The 16,921-nt window shown below is 40.1% G+C and overlaps 1 protein-coding gene across 1 annotated transcript in view; it reads right to left on the bottom strand.

Moving 5' to 3' along the window:
• LOC121505663 (chemokine-like protein TAFA-5) overlaps positions 1-16,921 on the bottom strand; it is a 272,623-nt gene that overhangs the window by 183,076 nt on the left and 72,626 nt on the right. The gene's annotated exons all lie outside the window — the stretch shown is intronic.

Genomic DNA, 16,921 nt, shown 5'->3' with positions numbered 1-16,921 from the left:
TTTTTTTTTTTTAGTCTCTAGTCTGGAGGGTTAGGCTGGCGACGAGCTCTGCAAGGCGGGCTGTGCCCCTCGGCGTGTCTCCGTGTTCGAGAGCGCTCGGCGGTCCACGGCGATGCGGCGCGCAGATGATAATCACCGCTCTCCGCTGCATGTTACGCACATCGCTCCCACTGCTTGAGAGGCAGAAGCAAGAACTGCCAACCAAGTCGCCTTGCAGCCCCCCACCCCCCGACTCTCTCTCTCTCTCTCTCTCTCTCTCTCTCTTTCTCTCTCTCTCTCTCCGTAGCGCTCTATCTCTGCTCCCCTCTCTTCACTATTTCACTCTCACCTTCGGTCACCTCTCTTTATGTGTCTCCCTTTTTTACCCCCTCTAGTCTCACCAGCCTTACCGTTTACGCACGAGGAATGCAAGTCGTGAAGTTTAGCAGCATCAGTGATCTCCATGTTTTCTTCATCTGCATGCCTGACTGTTCATGTCACTGTGTTTCACTGTAGTCAGCCTGAATGACACTGAAGGAAATCACCTGGAAAACAGGCGGTTGGAAGTTCGCTCTCATTGTGTTCTTCAGATGAAACACTTTCCCCCTCTGCTTAGCTCCAAGTTACGTCACAAACCCCCCAAATAATCTGAGGCAGCAGTGTGTTAGTGAGCTGCTGAGTTTCTACTAATCTATAAAAGTGGAAGACAGATAAAGGTTAAAAACCTGCAGCCTTAAAGGGTCAAAAACAGCCATCAGCTCATCTCGACCACATCTGGTAAATATATTCTCTTCAGATCTTTTACATCAGTTTTAACCTGGTTGATTTTCTGCACCTTGTCCAAAGCCGCCCATAAGAGGGTTAAAGGGGAGATCTTTCTGGGGTCCAGAAAAACTGGGGGTCAGCAAAATCATGGACTATTGTAAAGTGAAGCTCTGATACCAATATTTACTCTATAACCTGAATTATAACCACCCTTATCAGAGCAACAACAGGTCATTCTATCTATGTATGCTGTAGCCTCTTATCAAATGGAAACTCCTTTTGTTAAAACAGAATGACCTTTAACTACTGATGTCAGTGTGGATGGACACACTGGACTATCAGGGCAGCAATGTCAGACTCAGCTGGGCCATAATGAGCACAGATGTCAGGATGCCACAAAATGACGTAAAAACAGGACAACTGAACTGTGAAAAAGAGTGAAAACACCGGTGTCAAAAACGGGTTAAATAGGGAAAAATGCCAGAAATGGGTTAAAAGTCACAGAAATGGGAGAAAACGTGCAGAAAGTGGCAAAATGGGGTGAAAAGTAAACAAAAATACTGGATTAGAGAAAAAGTAGCAAAATGGGTATAAAAGTGGTTAAAGCAGCGGCAAAATGGGTAAAAAAAAACAGCAAAAATGAACAAAAAGAGAGAAAAATGGGCAAAAAGCAGCACAAAAAGTGGCACAAAATAGACAACAGAGAGGCAAAAAGCTGGTGAAAGGTGGAAAAACAATGGACAAATGAGCGGAAAGGCAAAATGTGGCATAATCAAACAAAAAAGTAGCAAAAAATGGGTGAAAGGGGGAAATAAGCAGCAGAAAAGTAGCAGAAATAAGCAACAAGAGGTAAAACAAATGCAAATATATGCAAATGTTAAAAAACGGATAAATAGCAAGAAAAATAGCAGCGGCATTCGGTAAAAGGGGGATCAGGACTGCAAAACGAGACAATAATGTCCCAAAAGGGGGATATTGGGGGGGGGGGGGTTAAAAAGTGGCAATAATGTCCAAAAAGGAGCTCAAATCAGCAAAAGTGGCACAAAAAATGAGGCAAAAAAATGTGAAAATGCAACAAAACATGAGGCATGGATGGGCAAAAAGTGGCTAAATGGGGTGAAAAGTGACCAAAAGTACTGGATTAGAAAAAAAGTAGCAAAGATGGGTAAAAAGCAGTTAAAGCAATGGCAAAAAAGGTAAAAAAAAAAAAAAAAAAAAAGAAAAAAAAAGAAAAATGTGGAAAAAATGAACAAAAACTGGAAGAAATGGGAGAAAAGCTGCAAAAAAGTGGCACAAAATAGACGACAAACAGGCAAAAAGTTGATGAAAGAAAAAAAATGAACAGAAAGGCAAAAATTAGTAAAAGGTTTTAAAAAATGAGTAAGGGGGGGCAATAAGCAGCAGAAAAGTAGCAGAAATAAGCAATAAAAGGTAAAAACAAATGCAAATATGGGCAAAAGCAAGTTTAAATTAAAAAATGAGTAAATAGCAAGAAAAGGGTGGCAGCAATAGGCAAAAAAAAGGTGATCAAAAATGAGGCAAAGGTGGAGAGAAATAGGCAAACTGTGCTAAAAAGTGACATTAATGGCAGAAAAGTGGCAATAAATAGCAACAGGTAGAAAAAAATACTGCAAAAATCAACCAAAGAGAGGAATAACCAGGCATTAAATGGGTTAAAGCAGAATGCAAATATTGGCAAAAGTGAAAAAGCAGGAAAACTAGCAGGAAGAGTTAAAAAAGGGGGGAAACGTAAAAAGTGGCAATAATGTCCAAAAGGGGCACAAAACAGCAAAAGTGGCTTAAAATTGTGGCAAAGAAATGTGCAAATGCAACAAAAAGTGGCAAACAAGAGCAAAGTCGGGGGAAAAAAATAGACAAAAACAACCAAAGGGAGGCATACAGGGGCAAAAAGTGGTTAAAAAAACGGAAAAAGCAGCTGTAAAGAAAGAAATGCCAAACAAAGTGGCAAAAAGAAGCAGCAAAAATGGATGGAAAAAGTGGTGAGAGGGGTCAAAAAGGAGCATTAATAAATAATTTCAACATCAGAATCCAATGACAGCATGTTAAACTTCTGAGCCTTTTTCTAAAACTTTTACAATGAGGGAACTGTTAGCCAGTACTGCTGATCCAGCACACACTGATGTCATCCATCAATCACAACTGGGCCCATTCTCTGGGCCTGACCTTACCCAGAGATGTTTTTAAATCCAAATATAGGTGAACAAGCACAAACAGAGCTGAGATCATCCGCACCTCCATACCAGCCAAGCCTCCCGGTTATTGAAACAAGCTACTGGCTTTGGGTAGCCTAGCCTGAGGCTGATTTTCCAGGGATGTTCAACATCCCTGAAAACCTATTACACATGTAGTCTAAAATTTCATCATACTCTAAACATAAAGAATTGATGCCGTTGCAAATTTTTAAAAAAGCCTCATTTGCTCTGCTCTCTGTTTGATGTGAAAGAGGATGTGGAGATTCTGCAGTGCAAGCAATCAGACTGGAGGGAGACCAACGCTGGAGAGCAAAACAATAGCACATTTAGTCTAATCCCTCCCTGCACTAACAGAGCCTTTGTCTCTGTTTTATGTGTATCTGCATGCTGTTTAAGTCCTGCATGATCTGGCATGGGAGATGAAAAATTGAAACATTAAATCATTCATTTATTCAGGCAGTCAGTCATTTGCAAGACTGGTCAGTTTGCATACAGTAACCCATATGGTCACTCAAGTGAGCTCAGCATTTCCTCCCCAGGGTACTCACGGATTTTATTCCTTTGTCTGTTTTCTTATAATTGAATCCCAATGACATGTTTCTGAAGACTGACGGTGCCAGTCAAACCAGAAAACTGTCATTGCAGTGTCAATAAGCCTGGCCCCTGCAGCTACTGGCACTAATTAGCTGATAACAGTCTCTGTTGGTTAGCACACATGCCAGACTGTGTGTGTGAGAGTGTGTGCATGCTGCGAATGTCTATGTCTGAATGGCTCTCTGTGTTTATATCATGTTTGCATCAATGTGTGTGTTTGTGTGTGCGTGAGCTGGAGAGAGAATTTCTCCTTTCCTGACACCTCCCAGCTCCGTCTCCGTCCTGTGATCAATCCATCAACTGCCTGGAAAGCAATTAACAGAGACTTGACCTCTGCAAGGATTTGGGCTGAGAGACTCTATGTGTTTTTGTTGGCACGGGTGCTTGTGAGATATCATCATCCTACTCTGTCCTCTCTGGAAAAGCAGAATGAGCAAACTCTGTGCACATAGCCTAAAAAACAGAAATAGAGTTAGAGCAGTTAGAAATCAATCAGAAATAATCACAAGGTTGTCACCGATGCACCGCCCATCATCTTCAGTGGCAAAATGAACCTCGTCTCAGTTCTAGCTGATATGAAGACGTAGTATGATGCATGGTTGTTCAAACTCACGAGGCACACCTTGGCATGCTTCACTCCAACATCTAGGAGCGACTAGATTACATAAAGTCATGCTAAAATTGCAGAATACACAAAATACCACAGAAAATACTGAGTTGTCTAAGAGGATGTTCAATTTTTGAATATTTTTATATAGGCAAAAGTGGCAGAAATGGGTTGAATGGCAAAAAAAAAAAAAAAAAAAAATGCAAAAAGTGGCAAAATTGGGGGAAAGGTGGCAAACATGCTAGAAAGGTAAAAAGTGGTTAAAACAGTGAAAAAAAGGGTAAAACAAAACAAACAGCAAAAACTGGAAAAAATGAACAAAAACTGGAAAAAAAAAATAGGCAAAAAGAAGCAGAAATGTGAAAAAAAGTCAAGAAAAGGGGGGAAAAAATAGCAAAAGGTGGAAAAAAATTGGCAAAAATCAACCAAATAGAGGCACAAATAGGCAGAAAAGTGTACAAAAAAATGCAAATATGGGTAAAAAAAAGGGTAAAAAGTGGCAATCATGACCAAAAAGGGGCAGCAAAAATGGGGGGAAAAAATGAGGCAAAGAACTGTGCAAATGCAACAAAAAAGTCTCATGAATGGGCAAAAAGTGGCAAGAAAAGAGCAAAAGTTAGGAAAAATAGGCAAAAAGCAACCAAAGAGAGGCATTTAGGGGCAAAATGTTTGTGAACAATGGCAAAAAATGGGCAAAAGGTCAGAAAGCAGCAAAAAGTGGGTAAAAAGTTCCAAAAATGGGCAAAATGGGGCAAAAAGCAGCAGAAAAGCAGAAATAAGCAATAAGAGGTAAAAATAAGGTTAAAAATAGGTAAATAGCAAGAAAAAAGCAGCAGGAATAGGAAAAAGGGGGAATCAAAACTGCAAAAAAGGCAATAATGTCAAGAAAGGGGCAAAAATGAGGCAGAGGTGTTGATAAATGGGGTAAATTCAGCAAAAAAGGGACATTAACGGCCGAAAAGTGGCAAAAAAAATAGCCAAAGGTGGAAAAAAACAACCAAAGAAGCATAAATGTGAAATAAGCAGCAAAAAAGTAGCAGAAATAGGCAAAAAGGGTACAAAAAACAACGTGGGCAAAAGTGAAAAAATGGTTAAAAAGCAAGAAAACTAGTAGCAGGAAGAGTCAAAAAGGGGAGAAAATGTTAAATAATGACCAAAAAGGGACAAAAATTGGCAAAGGTGGCAAAAAACGGGCCAAAAGCAACAAAAGTGGCATAAAAGAAAGTGGTAAAACAATCTAAGGTATCAGCAGCATTAATCATGATTAATCAAGGTCCACATTAAGTGCACTATATTCTTTTAAATGGTGATTCATCTCATTTTTATAGGGCCTTTTAGCACACCGTAGTTAAGCCGTGCCAATGTCTCCCTGCAGCAGGAGAAATACAAAAAAGGTCCTCACTGCTCCTCGATGTCTGCTTTCAGTTTCTAAACTCACAGACAGTTTAGTGGACGAGTCAGAAGTCACCTGCACCTTCTGTGTAACGATCTGTAACAAGTTCCTTTATCAGTTTATGTTAAATTCTTCAATCACCCTATAAAAGAAGGACATTAAAATGCCTTTAGGTTAAAACCGAAGAGACAAAATAGTCAGAAGGTCATTTCTAAATAATATAATAAATATATGATAAGATGAATGCAATTAATCCCAATTAACCATAGAAATATTGATATTAATTGAAATGAACAACCTTGTTCTTCTGACAGCCCTAAAAGATCAGACCTGAATGACTCAAACTGAATAAAATGACATCGTATTTAGTTGTAATCATCACACTAGTGTCATTTCATGCATTAGAGGGCAAACAGAGATTCTAAATATCAGGATTTATACTGAGTGTAATCTGAAAACAGTCCCAGTGTTAGTTTAAGCCCTAGCATGCTGCTGAGCTGGTAGACAGTCCTCTGTTACCTGTACAATCACAAGCCAACAAGCCAAATATTTGTGTTATTAATTTAGATTCCACCCTCCTCTCTGAACTTTAGTGAACCACAGAGCCAATAGGAGCTCATTTTTTACTGTTGCCTTGGGGACCAACCATGCTGTCTAGACACTATTAAAATACCTTCAAAAAGTTTGCTTGCATTTTTCACCATTCCTGTAAATCGAATAGGAGCTGAAAGATGAATTTTACATTATGGAGGTATTATTTTTATTTTTCTGTAAATAATTCAGCTATATCCTTCCCTTCTTTTCCTCACACCACCCACTAACACTGCTGCCCTGTCTCCTCTCCTGCCTTCTCCTCTCCTATACTGCCGCCCCCTTACTTCTGCTTTCTCTGCCAGGAGCCAGGAGAGGCGTTACTTGCTTTGTCCTCTGTGCAGGTCACTGGCAGAGAGCCAGACAGGGCCCATGCCAATGAAAGCCATGAGTAATGGCCTAAAACTTCTACATTCGCTGTGTTTCCCATTATTTCCCATGGCCAATAAATTTGAAGGAGAGCTTAATCAGAGGGAAAGCGGGAACATACGGCTTATGTCGGCAGTGTGTCCAACGCAAACATTCTTATGTTTTAATCAGAGATAAAAGTTGAAGTGGCAGCCTCCAGTATGGCGCCCCTCGTGACCCACTCTGTCTTCTGACAGGTGGAGCCATTACTGTATAAACACTCTCCTGCTTGTCTGTCATAAAATAATAGGTGCTGCTGGCCTCTGGGAGCGTGTCAGCTCTAAATAAAGATAACACAGCAGAAAAAATATTTTATTGTGCATGAATAACTCTGGAGAAAAATCTACATTTCACAGCAAGAGTACTAAAGACGTAGTAATAATGAAATGTGAGGACTTTATTGAACTAAAAAACTGTTCTAACTTTTTAAAGACTTCTGTGAGAAAGCTTAATTAGTTCCTGAGAGCTGTGTAAGTGCAAGGCCATAATTGTAATTCTTAAGTCCAAAAAAAATAATATTATTATTTTTCATCTATCATTGGACTCTTGTGAGCCTTAACATGGTCAAAAAGTCAGGGAATTTTGCAGCCGAATCCAGTTTTATAAAAAATTCAATATTTTTGAAGTTTTAAATATGCCCATTCCAGATTTGCCTCAAAAGCACCCCTGAATAATTTCAAAGCTGTAGTGCTCTCTTTTAATTTGTCCTAGAACTATATATAGGTGGATAGATCAGGATTGACAAGGTCTAAAAAAAAAAAAAAAAAAGCTCTCGGAGTAATTCTGCAAATCCACAATTTTTAATGAATTAACCATTTCTTCTAGGATGAACTTGTGCTAGGGAGTTCATCCAATTCAGCTCAAATTTGACCCATAACTTGAAGAGACCTTACTTGTTAAAAGTTGTAAGTTTCACATACAAAAATAAAAGGGCGTGGCCACAGCGAGCCCCCAAATGTACATATTCTTTAAGAAATCTGATTTATTTTTATGATTCAGCTTTACGTTGTCCAATCTGACTTAAACTTTCCATTTATAACGAGGGTCCTGACATGATAAATTTAAACTGCAGTATACTGTACAGGTTGCAGCGCCTCCTAGTGGTGACAGAAAATATTGTAGTTTACAGAGCAACAAACAAAACAGCGGCCATTCTGTCGACATAAAAGCCGAGGTGCAAAAAAATAGCAAAAGGTGGAAAAAATTGGCAAAAATCAACCAAATAGAGGCACAAATAGGCAAGAGGGAGTAGGAAAAAAAAGGCAAATGCAAAAAAGGCAAAAGTGAAAAAATGGGTAAAATGCAAGAAAACTGGTAGCAGGAAGAGTCAAAGGGGGATGTAAACAGTGGCAATAATGTCCAAAAAGAGGAATAAATCAGCAAAAGTGGCACAAAAAATTAGGCATAGAAATATACAAATGCAACAAAAAAAGAGCAAAAGTTGGGGAAAAGAAGGCAAAAAGAAACCACAGAGAGGCATGGGGCAAAATGTTTGTGAACAATGGCAAAACATAGGGAAAAGGAGCAACAAACAAAACAGTGGCCATTCTGTCTTGAAATAAATGTGTGAACAGTCATAACTCAGCTGATCTTCATGAAATCTAAACAAGTTTTCCCATGCTTAACAAAAGTACATAGCTAACTCACTGGAGTTTCCAAATTTCCCAACAGAAACAGCACCGCCATGTGGCAAGAGAAAGTATCTGCTGTCTATTGATCACTTACATATCGTTGGCCTCATAGCATAAGTGCCTAATGCCCCATTTACACAACGACATTTTCGAGTGAAAACGCAAGTTTTGTAGCGTTTTGGCTGTCCATTTACACGGCAACAGCGTTTTGGTGCCTGAAAACGCCCCAGTCTCCGTCTCCGTGCAAGCAGGGAAACCGGCACTTTCTGAAAATGGACATGCGCACTGCAGCTGCAGTAAATATCCATGCGCGAGTAGGCTTATAACGCACGCGCAGGTGGGAAGCCCAAAGCAAAGATGGCGACACCAGTGTACTGTTCGTGCTCCTCACTCTTTAGAATTTAACTGTACTTCTCCAACAACGTGTTGATTTACTTCACCATCATTGGGATCAGTGGAGACCCCGTCGAAAGGCGAATGGGTCGAGTCAGAATCTGGTGCAGGCACGAAAATCACACCACCATCTACTGGCCTGGCATATGTACTACATCATTTTTGGTGTTTCCCGCAGTCTCGTGTGAACGGAGATCGTTTTGAAAACGTTGCCATCTAAACGTGGAACTTTTTGGAAACAAAAACGGAAAAAGAAGCAAAACGTTGTCGTATAAACAAGGCCTAAGTCATTTTTTGGCTGAACTGGGAGATTGTAAATCTGCCTAACTCTACTTCCTTAATGCCGCTGGTTTATTGTGTCGAGCTGCCCATATCCTCAGCCAATCAGAGTGCTTGTTACAGTCCATAATCACTTTATGCCTAAGCCATTTATTGATTTCTGTTTGTTCATTTGTTCATTTATTTGTTAGCAATATAACTCAAAAAGTCGTGGACGGATTTTCATGAAATTTTCAGGAAATGTCAGAGATGGCATGAGGAAGAACTGATTAGATTTTGGGACTGATCCGGATCACCATCTGGATCCAGGAATTTTTTATTTTTTTTTATTTTTAAGATTTATTTTTGGGTATTTTTGTGTTGGAAACAGGGTCAAGACATGCGGTAAAGGGCCTCAGGCCGGATTCGAACCCGGGCCACCCATGGACATGGGGAGCGCCTTTAACCACTAGGCCACCTGCTCCCCTGGATCCAGGAATTTTTTAAAGGATTCTGTACTATTGGGAGATAGGACTAATGGCAGAGGTCTGCGCTGTTACCACTTTACACCAGGAGATGGCGGACATGAGTAACTTATTCAAAGTTTTGGAGTTTATAGAGTTTAAAAGACGCACGCCCGGTCAAGGAAATGAGTCGGAGCCCAACGGACAGAAAGACAGCGAATTGTAGCAACAATACTCACAATGCTGGGAGGAATAGAGGAATATTCACCCTCTGACATGACTTCCAGTCGTCCAGTGAGACCATGGGTGCTTCCGCCATGACAGTCCACACGTAGCGAAGCCAATGCTTTGCCTCACCGTGTCTCCACCCCACCAGGGAGGGAGTAATCGGCGAATTCGATTTTGGGAGTCATCCGGATCACCGTCTGGATCCAGGAATGTTTTTCAAAGATTCTTCACTATTGGGAGATAGGGCTGATGGTGGAGGTCTGCGCTCTCTGAGTGCTAGTTTCTTATGTAGTCTTTGTTGTGGCTTTCTTTCATTAAGAAACTTACTCACACATCTGGCAGAAGCTACTGTTACAGTATACATTTAATAATTCCTATGTGTTTGCCAAGATAAGTGTTCTTTTTCCTGAAAACCTTCAAATATGCCTTAGGCAGTTATGCTATGAGGCTAACAATAGCCACTCTGGTTAATCGTATCATGCTCAAAGTTTATGAGGAAACTCCAAAAAATCACTTTACCTCTATGAAAGGCAACACTCCACGTACAGCTCTGTTTGTTTGAAATAATACAAGACCAGCAACCCAAACATAGTGCAGCCTCTCTAAAGAGCTGAAGAAAACAGCAGTTATTCTTTGCAGCTCAATACCTTGAGTGATCCCCTTCATAATACACTTGATGATTTGATCTTTTGTTTTAGTAAACAAAGAGGAAGTAGCTGCTGATAGCAGGTTTTCATAATAGACACCCAAAGCCACTGCTGCCACAGAGTAAACTCAAGTTTTCCTGACAACAATCTTGAGTTTTTGTTCTCTTTCATAACATGCCAAGCAGATTGTGCACACATCTACCTGGAGTTTCCATTGATCAATCTTTCTTCAGCAGAGCACAAAGCACCAATTTGTCTTTGAAAACTTTCTGTTTAATCAGTAATTACTTGTGCTTAATGTGCCATGCATTGTGTTCCTTGTTGCTTACTGTCAATCATCAGACACCCACAGGAACAAAACAAAGTGTGTGCCAGGAAATAATTCATCAAAAACATGTCACCTCAGACATCTGTCACACTCATGTCTTTGTATTTGGAAAATATTTGTTAGCTGGAATGTCAGGTCATCACGAAGTGTTGTGTTTTTCTATTTTGCACGTCTTACTTAACACATCATTTACTGCTGAAAATGAAGACTTAAGTTTATATTAGATCTAAGGAACATGGAACCATTGTCATTTATAGCTTATTTATAAAAAGCCTCAAAGAAAGATTAATTACTTTCATGAACATTAGCACTGTTCTATGCTATTCTTGGAGGCTTACACACGTCTTCAAATGTACAAATGTAAAATACATTATGGAGGTATTTCACACTCGTTTCCACTGTTTTTGTCTATAAAGAGAGCAGTTAGAGATGCAGGATTCAGGATGCAAAGTTTATGTTGTCCACCTGTTGCCAAAAAAAAAAAAAAAAAATCTCTCTGCCAGAATTTAAATGCACATTATAGCAGCGTCCTAATTCAGGGGTAGCCCTCCAAACACCAGGACCCCGCCTTTGAATCCCACACAGACTGCTCAGGTCTGACTAAATTGAGACTTTGCCCCCATTTTATGGGAATATGCAATTGCAAAGCTGTGATTGCATTTAGATTAATTGTGCAGCACTAGTGTATAACATAAAACACACATGAAGAAACTTTACATCATAATCTCTCATATATTTAACATGCACTTGCAAAATAATCAAAGTCTTACTATATATTTATCCGCATTTTATTTTTAAGATTATTGCAAGTGCATAAATGAAGGCATACATAAATTGCTGATATCTTGTAAGATCCTTATCCGGTCTCATGCAGGCTTTTATATTTTACATCAGCCTATAAAAAGTGCACTTTGAGCCCAGCTCAAGTAGTTTCAGATAAAAACAGCTGACATTAGTAAACACTTGAGCCTCTGCTCTTAATGGATGTAGCTGTAGTTGTAGTGCAGCAAAGAGATCTGCCCTGGTTCAATCTGTAGATATGATTCTATACAGTAAGAGCAGGCATGATCAAAAAAGAAGACACAAGAGCAGCTCACAGAGAATCTAAAAATATAACTATAATGTCTGTGTGTCACACTTGACTCAGATATTCCTGAGAGAAAAGAGGTAGGACAATTTTGGGGCACAAATTGCGTCTGCAAGGCAATTAGAGTTTAAGAGTAGCTTCGATGCCTCATTGAGCTGTGTCACCGCTCCTGCTGCTGTTCTAACTGCTGACTGTGTCGGCCAGTGAGTCAGATCAGTGGGCCAAACTACATTAACTAACATAACACTGCGATCGTCCTTTGGGATTAATAAAGTGAAGACCAAGAGCCTCTACTCAGGAACCAGTGAAACTCTGGAGCTTTAACGCTGCACACGTCAGTCGGTGTCGATTTTCTGACTCAAAGTTTCTTTCTTTGAATGTCTTTCAACTTTTTTCACTGTCTTTAGAAAATGCATCACACTGTGCATGTTTGGCATTGTTTATAGACTTTTAAAACAATAAAATGCTTAAACAGATCGAATGAAGGCATAAATGGATAGATAAAGATCACGCCTTGCTGTGCAGCAGTTTCCTGCTGCTTGTTTTTCTTCCATCTCTGGAGGCAAACAACAAATAAAAGCAACAGTACTGGCAATTACGAATTAAACAACAAAGTCCCCACACAACCGAGCACATGTTGATTTACCAAGTGTGTTTTATTCTCCATGGGGAGATGTTGATATCCAGAGGAAAATTATCTATTCAAAGTAAACTGACTTAACTTACCAAAAACAAAAACGCTCAACCAATAACTCAAAAATGATACAAGTTCAAAACCAAGCAACCCAACCTTTATGATTTGACACTGATATTTGCTTTCTCCTGTACTATCTTTAAAAATCCAGTAAATAATTTTTGAAATGAAACATGCATCCATTTTCTACACTGCTTATCCCATCGGGGGTCACGGGGTGCTGGAGCCTGTCCCAGCTGTCATTGGGCGAGAGGCGGGGTACACCCTGGACTGGTTGGCAGTCAATCGCAGGGCTGACATATAGAGACAGACTACCAGGCACGCTCACATTCACACCTACAGCCCATATAGAGTAATCAATTTACCTAGCGGGCATGTTTTGGTGGTGGAAGGAAGCCAGAGTACCCGGAGAGAACCCGTGCATGCACAGGGTGGGGGGCATGCAAACTCCACATAGAAAGGCCCTCACCGGGAAACGAACCAGGGACTTTCTTGCTGTGAGGCAACAGCTCTAACCCCTGCACCGCTGTGCAGTAAGGCCGGCCACACACTACAGGATTTTAAGCCCGATTTTAGCCAAGATTTGACTCCCCACGATTGTGGAGGCGTATATGACTGGAGCCTCGTCGCAATCAATTATTTGTCTGAGTAGTCTGCATGTGTGTGGTGTCAACACGATAAATTTACTGCTCCAAATCGCGTTGTAGCCTCACAGACCCTGAATCACAAATATCAAACATGTTTGATATTAATGATTCTGGGTCATAGTGCTGCTGACGGAGTACCCACAACAACCAATGAGAGTGAGCAGACCAGGTAGCGTCACCAGACGGATCATACGTACTTTCACCGCTCACAACCACAAACACAACTGTGGCTTAATCCCAGCCAGGATTTCGTCTCAAGTCTTTCCCATGTTTTATGATTGTTGCTGCACCTGTAACACACGCCAGGGCAGCCTGTTGTGGAGAGACAGCAAGACGGTATAGACAGACATCCGTGCTTTGTTTTTTCCCTAAAGTCACGTGATCCCGCGAGGTCGTAGGCAGGTCGGCAGGTGTGTGGTCTCCATTGATCTGACAGTCTGGCTGAGTCGTCTAGTGTGTGTGTTCAGAGGATTAAAGATGAAAAATCTTTGCTGATGTGGCCCCTGGGCTTCCTGTTGACGATTACATTTTTAGAGCAACATACACTCTGTCAAGGAAACGGTGCTAAACCACCACTTCCACAACAACATGGCTTCACAATAGAAGAGTCTGGATGCTGAACTGGTCTGCCTGCAGTCCAGATCTTTAAGAAAACATAAAAGGAAAAATCCAGCAAAGAAGACCCAAGACTGTCAAGCAGTTAGAATCCTTCATCAGACAAGAATGGGACAACATTCCTCTCCCAAAACTCCATCACCAGGTCTCCTTACTTCCAAGACATATGCAGACTGCTGTTAAAGAAGAGAAGATGCTACACAATGGCAAACATGGTCCTGTCCCTACTTTTTTGAGAGCTATTTTTCTATGAAATGGAAACGGCTTAGTTCTATTGTAAAAAAAAAAAAAAAATGGGTTTATGAGATTTGACAAGAATTACCTTCTGTTTTCATTCACGTGTTACACAGCGTCCCAACTTTTTTGGAATTGAGGTTGCAAGACATGTGTAAGCACATCACATCACTGTCATCATCAGCTCCCTTTCAATTCAAGTATTTCAGTGGAAAAAAGCTGAGTTCAGCGTTTAAATATTAATCAACTGTTGTAATGAGGATGTCATATTCAATCTGTTAAGAAGTAATTAAAAATCAATATCCTTTCAAATTTAAATGAACCTGTCTCTATTTTTGCTCTGAATGAGTGTTAATGACCTGAGTCTCAATTTTCATAATGTCTATGCATGCAACAATCTCACTGTGGTTGAAATCTGCTGTCTGCTCTTCCAGGAACACACCAGCAGGATGAGGGAAGAGCTTCTTAGAAAAAAACATGGCAACAGCCCTCAGCATACTAAAGAGCTCTTCTCAGAGCAAACAGGTGAACACAACAAGGGTTCGCGCATACGGCAGGCAGAGCTTTTTACATAAATGAGAAATAGAAAGATGCAGTGGGAAAAAGAGGCGACTCATTGATCCAGGAGATAACTGGTCTCTTTGTCCCAGTGAAAGCAATAAAAATAGGTCATGACAGTCATGAAACATTCAACTCAGTGTTTGCCTGGTGCAAACACACTAGAGTCTTGTGTCAGGTGCTGCAAAGGATCCTTGAAAAAAAGGCATGAAACCTTGTTTATAATTCATAACTTGTCCCAGGTATTGTTGAGGAGTGTAATATGAAAATGTGCTCAGAGCAATAGTTTGACATTAAGAGATATGGTTTGCTTCCTTGCAGAGAAAAAGACAAGAACATATTCATACCACTCTTAATTATAACTCTTCATTTTGGTTGTTAAATATGGAGCAACAGCCAGCAGCTGGTGAGCTTGGTTGAGAATAAAGACCAGAGACAGAGGGGAAAAAATCATGAATCAAAACATCTGATGGAGAACAGGCTTACAGATATTTGGTCTTTGCTTGTTTTTTACTACTTCCTGTAGGATGCAGTGATTCCATTTCATTTTACTGCTTGAGCAGATCATTTGCTTACATAAGATTTTCAATAAGGTGCTTTAGTTGGACTTGCAGGTCAATATGTTCATTTTCAACAGTTGTTCCACTTCCATTCATAAGTAGCGTGTCTGTGTGTCTGTCTTAAGTTGCATGCTACACTATTGCTCCAACTGTCCTTGATATTAGGGCTGAGCAGTGGGCTCTATGCATGCATCGCTTCCGCATTTGGCACTAGGCGGCTCCTATGATCATCAACTGGCAGCCGTATCAGGCCCCCCAAAACTTCCTGTCTGGCCCCCGAAAGGTCATTAAATTCAGAAAAGGAGGAAAAGAAGATGAGTATAATTTAGCTTTAAATGTCTGCAGCTGTTAAATCCATCCCACAATCAATTAATATTGAAATAGTTTGAGATTGACTCAACATTTGATCTGTTTTACAGAAATTCACTCTCAAAAATAGTAGATATTTAAAAATAGGGTTAAGGTTGGCAGAAGTGCTGCAAAAATGACCAGATAAAGTGATGAAAAGAGGTTCAAATATGGCAAAAATTAGTTAAAGAAAGGCAAAAAGTATCATGAATTGGTTAAAAATGACAAAAAAAGTTTTAAAAAAGTCATGAAAATGGGTTAAAAAGTGACAAGAATAGAAGAAAATTAGCAGAAATGGATTTAAGAGTGGCATAAATGCAGGAAAAGTGGTTTCAATGGGTTAAAGAATGACAAAAATTGGGTTAAGGAAACAAAAAGTATCAAAAATGGGTTAAAAGTGGAAAAAATAGAGCAAAAATAGCCTGGCAAATTAGTAAAAAGGTGTTCAGGAGTGGCACACAAGGGAAATTATTGGCAGGAAAAAGGGGGTAAAAGAAATAGCAAATGTGGGTGAAAAGTAGCAAAAATTGGTTAAAAGTTGCATCTATTGTTGAAAAAATTTAATGAAAATAGGTATTAAAGTGGCAAAAATAGAAGAAAAGCGGCAAAAATGGATAAAAGAGTGGCGCAAAGGGGATAAAACATGCAGGAAAAGTGGTTTAAAGGGTTATTTTTCCCCCAGTATTGTGATTGCAATTTAACATGCTAATTTACTAGGTTCCTCATCTTATTTATTTTTCAACAGATTCAAGGTATAAATCATCCTAAATCATAACCTACAGTCAGTCAGGAACACTCTTATCATCCATTAACCATTTTATTGCAAAATGAGTACGCAGCATGCTTTGACTTTCCTGGGAGCGCATAGCTAGAAACTCCCATATGGATAGATTCATTCATGACAAGGTGTATTAAAAACCATGAAATTATTTTGAAGCAAGTAATCCATAGCATGAATCTGAATGTGAGCGTGCAACATGCTTTAAGCTATGAAGGAGGAGGCTGGGGTGGAGGAGGCGAAGCTTTGCCAGCAGCAGCAGTGCCATTCATTAGCATTAATGCAAGCAGGGATCAGTGAGAAGTAGAACGTATTCAAATGGGCTGCTGTGTTGACAGAAAGAGCTGTGATTGGCTGTAGTAATTGGTATTATCTGGCTATCAGCTGATCGCTGCTGGGGGTATGACTTCTGTGAGCTAATGCTAAGCTTCATCATTATTAGACAGAATGAACTAGGGCAGGATGATTAAAAAAACCTAACTGCTGCTACAAAAATGCATGTATTAAAGCAATACCTAGACACAGTTCAAGTTAAAGTAATATTGCAACTTCTTTGAATTTGTAAATTGCAGCGGGGCATATTGCGACTTTAATCTCATTTGTGATTAATTGGCCAGCCCTACTTCATACCTCTCAGAAGACTTTTTGGGTGTACTAGTTTGAAACTGGTGCCATAAAAAAATCCTAAATATGTACAGATTTTCTATAAAATGCTTCAGTTTGCCCCCCCAACCTGTCCCTGTCACTTGCCCTGTTTAACAAACCTGCTCACTCCTCCACAATGCCGAAGAGGAGACGGCCTTGGATCTCAAACAGAGGCAGACTTTATCATCAGGCAAAGGCAGGCGATTGCCTGCAGCTTCAGACTACCAGGGGCCCTATGAAGACATAATCAGCTTAA

This window comes from Cheilinus undulatus, linkage group 23, assembly GCF_018320785.1.
Source record: "Cheilinus undulatus linkage group 23, ASM1832078v1, whole genome shotgun sequence".
Lineage (NCBI taxonomy): Eukaryota > Metazoa > Chordata > Actinopteri > Labriformes > Labridae > Cheilinus > Cheilinus undulatus.
Note: the sequence above shows the minus strand (reverse complement) of the source record. Positions and strands in the feature narration are given on the sequence as shown.